We start from the raw sequence: 4,361 nt of genomic DNA on the forward strand, positions 1-4,361 counted from the left end.
CTGCCGGCACTTTTTTTTTTTTTTCTATATGTTATATATATCATATATGTATATATATATCATATGTATGTATATATATATATATATATACACACACACATAAACTCTTTCCTCTGAGCTTCTCAGAGGTCGACCAGTACTCCCTGCCGGCACTGTCTTTTTTTTTTTTTTTTCCTCTTGAGGGAGGTCGACCAGATGTCTGAAGTATCCGGCGACGAGAGCCCTCGCACGGCTTTGGACTTTTTTTTTTTTTTAATAAAATCTATCTATCTATCTCTCTGTATCCATGTATATCTTTCTTTCTTCTGAGATTCTCGGAGGTCGACCAGTAGTCCCGACGGCACTTTGCCTTTGATGATCCCTCTCCAATTGTCCTAGGTCGACCAGATGTCCCTAACATATGGCGACGCGTACTTTACTTGATCCACCTGGTATTGACTTCTGGCTTTTTTTTTTCAATTTATTAATGATATATCTATAATATATTATATATCGACCAGTTGGAAAACGAGGTCGACTAGTTGTCCTATGCCTTACATACAAAGCAGTGACTGGTACTTGCAGTACTATGATTTTTTTGTCTTTGTTTCTTTCTCTTTTTTTTCGGAGCTGGGGGACCGAACCCAGGGCCTTGCGCTTGCTAGCTAGGCAAGCACTCTACCACTGACCGACTGAGCTAAATCCCCAACCCCAGTACTATGTTTCCGCCCCCCCCCTTTGGTTTACATTCAATTCTCTCTCTCTCTCTCTCTCTCTCTCTCTCTCTCTCTCTCTCTCTCTCTCTCTCTCTCTCTCTCTGTGTGTGTGTGTGACAGGGGAGGGTCGGCCAGTTGTCCCTTCCATTATAAGCAAACTGAAGGTATCAATTGGTCAGCTGAATAGTTCTCTGCTTTCCATTGTTCTCACCATCTCTCCAGTCGTATTTTTTATAAATATTGAATATTAAATATATGTGTGGGGGGGGTGTGGTTGTGTGTGCATGAGTTCCTAGGTACGAACCTGAGGGAGGGAGGGAGGGAGGGAGGAGGGAAGGAAGGAAGGGAGGGAGGGAAGGAAGGTCGACCAGTCAGCCTCCTTTCTTTTTTTTTAAAGTTATTTCCTCTTCTTTTCCAGAATTATTTATTTTGTGTCTATGAGTACACTGTAACTATCTTCAGACACACCAGAAGAAGGCCTCATCCCATTACCGATGGTTGGGAGCCACCATGTGCTTGCTGGGGATTGAAAACTCAGGACCTCTGGAGGAGCGGCCAGGGCTCTTAACCGCTGAGACATCTCTCCAGCCCTCTTTTTCCAGTTTTAAATAAGCCTCGTTAGTTGAGCGATCTGGGGAGTTGCTTTTCTTTCCAATTTGTGTGTGTGGGGGGGGGGGCAGCAATGGATCCAGTATCCAATTCCCCTTTCTCTCGATAACATCTTATTACAGTAAGATGGCTCGATTTCATTTGCAATTACTTTCTTATTCTAGACGAAGGTTGATGAATAAATCTTCTTGTCGCTCCATGAAGGAGGGAATAAAATAATATTTGGCTAGGTCTATATTCCTTCATTTTTATTTCTCTTTGTTTCTTGTCCTTTCTTTAAAAGAAAGAGGTCAACAAATCGGTGTGTACCACCACCACCACCACCACCACCACCACCACCACCACCACCACCACCACCACCACCACCACCGAGTTGTAGGGATCCATTATGGGCCCCTGTCTGTCTGCCTGTCTGATTCATTCGTGTTTATTTAAACGTCCTCCAATGATGGTTGTGCAGTGAAAGAAATGCGTGCCCGAGCTCGAGCTCGTGCGCAAACACACACACACACACACACACACACACACACACACACACACACACACACACACCACACGGGGGGGGCAATGGGGGGTGAGGAGGAGGAGGAGGAGGAGGAGGAGGAGGAGGAGGAGGAGGAGGAGGAGGAGGAGGAAAGCTTGGGTTGGGTGGTTTGAGGATTTGAAGGTTTAGCCCTGCAATGTTCCTTACAACTTAAAAACTTTGTGACACACAAAGCGATATTCATTTTCTCCTTCTACTTTTCACTCTGTAGACCAAGATGGCAGACTATATCAGCCTTTGTGGAATGTGACCTTGTATTGCTTTGCCCTACTCTGCTCTGCTCTGCTCTGCTCTGCTCAACTTAACAGACGTGTTTTTGCTTTTGTTTATGATTTTTGCTTGCTTGCTCGCTCGCTCCCATGACTTGACTGTGGTTTCCCTTTCTATTACAGCACGGTGACCAGACTGCCTTGGGGTAATCAGAAAGGAGGCCAGAAGCAGTCTTTTTTCTGACGCACTGAGACTACATACCAGCAGATTTGGAGGAAAAGATATCCCTCTCTCCCTCCCTCCCTCCCTCCCTCCCTCCCTCCCTCCCTCCCTCCCTCCCTCCCTCCTTGACCCATTTTCCCTCTTTCCCGATACACTCAATAAATTTAAAGTAAATCAATGAATCAAGTCTCTAGTAATTTATTTGTTGGGATTTATTTGTTGGAAATTATCCCTCCACACCTTCGCCCCTCCCCCCACCACTCGAGGATGTCTCCCTCGGGGGGGGGGGCGGGGGGGTTGGGTGGACTCGTGTAGGCATACCTCTCCTCCCTTGGCTTTCCGGTCCACTTCGCTCCAGCATACCTAACTCTTTGGAAATGGTAATAGAGTTCATGACACACCCTCACAGAGAGAGGAAGAGTCCGATCGTTCACTGATTCGCTCTCAGCCAGCCTCGCCCTGACAGCTCAGGCATGTCTAAATCCGAATGTGGGCAATATTTACATGACTTGACTTGGTGCTTCTAACTTTTTCTCTCTCTTTTTTTTTTTCTTCTTTAGTATTTTTTTCTTTACCCTACAAACAGCACACTGCAGCTGTCTTCGGACACACAGCAGATCGATCCCATAACAGAGGGTTGTGAGCCACCATGGGAATAGAACTCAGGACCTCTGGAAGAACACAGTCAGAACTCTTAACTGCTGACTCCATTATTTCCGATTAATGTTTAATGTTTATTTTATTTTATTTTATTTTATTTTATTTTATTTTCGGAGCTGGGGACCGAACCCAGGGCCTTGTGCTTCCTAGGCAAGCGCTCTACCACTGAGCTAAATCCCCAACCCCAATGTTTAATGTTTAAATAAATAAACCTTGTAAAGAAATTAAGCATCTTAAAACCATAGGCATGTGCATCCCCTCCTCATTCGTTCATTCCCTCGCTCATTCATTCATTCATTCAGACAGACAGACAGACAGACAGACAGACAGACAGACAGACAGACAGACAGCAACCAAAGTCTAGCCTTTAACAAAGCAAGAAAGCATACCCTGCGGGACGCACAGATGAATTCCTGAGGCTTACCCTGCAGAGCTTACATGAGGCTTAGTAAAGGACTGACCTGTCAACAGCTACCTACATACGTTGAAAAGTCTACCTGGTATTGACGGATGATGACAAACTGTATGTGTGATACAAAACTGTATGTGTGGTTCCCCTTATAACTCATCTCGAAGAGCCCAGCTGTTGGGGCTCGTTCTTTTGGGGGGAAATGGAGGCTTTTCATCTTTCCCAAAGCTCCTCCTAGATCCTTTCTGTCCATCTGTCCATCCGTCCGTCCGTCCGTCTGTCCGTCCGTCCGTCCATCAAATTCTACCCTAGGCCTGCCCTTAGGTTGGTGGTCGTCCATTGAGTGCTAGTGACTTCTGACTTGTCTCTGTCTTCCCCTCTGAGAACTGTATTTAGATCTGATGCAGGCACGCAGGCAGGCAGGCAGGCAGGCAGGCAGGCAGGCAGGCAGGCAGGCAGGCAGGCCCTCCCTCGTTTTGAAACAGACAGACAGACAGACAGACAGACCAAAGGGTCAATGACTGACTGCACTTAAAGGGGCTGTTGACTCCTCTTTGGAGTTACCGCTGTTTAAAACTTGCTTGATAAAATAAAGTCATCGAATCCAAACTACGCAAAGGGGACACTATAACAAATTACGACTGCTTGTGTATATAGAAAACAGGGTTTTTTCTTTCCCTTATTCCATTATGTATGTTTGCTTTTCTTCAAGAATAAAACCGGCTAGGTGGTGCCTCGGAGACTTTATTTTTTTTTCCCCCCAGGAGTCCCTTCGGGCCCTGCCAGCGGGAGCCTGGACCTCTGAGGCCAGAGAGGGTGTGCTGTATCCCCGGCTCGCTCCCTCCCTCCTGGGATCAATCTAAAAAATGGACAGTTTTGGACACAAGCTTAAGTAATGTTCAGCTCATTCATGCAAGAGAGGTGTAGGAAGGACAACACCCCCACCCCCACCCCCACCCCCACCCCTACCCCCACCCGACCAAATAATACCCTAACCAATAAAAACTAGCTC

At 46.3% G+C, this 4,361-nt stretch overlaps 1 long non-coding RNA gene across 1 annotated transcript in view; it reads left to right on the top strand.

Annotated features, from left to right (window-relative positions):
• LOC147997313 (uncharacterized) overlaps nt 1-2,324 on the top strand; it is an 18,282-nt gene extending 15,958 nt beyond the window's left edge. The window contains exons 2-3 of the long non-coding RNA XR_015647988.1: nt 1,114-1,333; nt 2,241-2,324. This is a non-coding gene — a long non-coding RNA (uncharacterized LOC147997313). The remainder of the gene's footprint in view (nt 1-1,113; nt 1,334-2,240) is intronic.
• Nucleotides 2,325-4,361: the final 2,037 nt, after the last annotated feature.

Source organism: Rattus norvegicus, unplaced genomic scaffold (genome assembly GCF_021556685.1).
Source record: "Rattus norvegicus strain SHRSP/BbbUtx unplaced genomic scaffold, alternate assembly SHRSP_T2T unassigned-0000189, whole genome shotgun sequence".
NCBI classification, from domain to species: domain Eukaryota; kingdom Metazoa; phylum Chordata; class Mammalia; order Rodentia; family Muridae; genus Rattus; species Rattus norvegicus.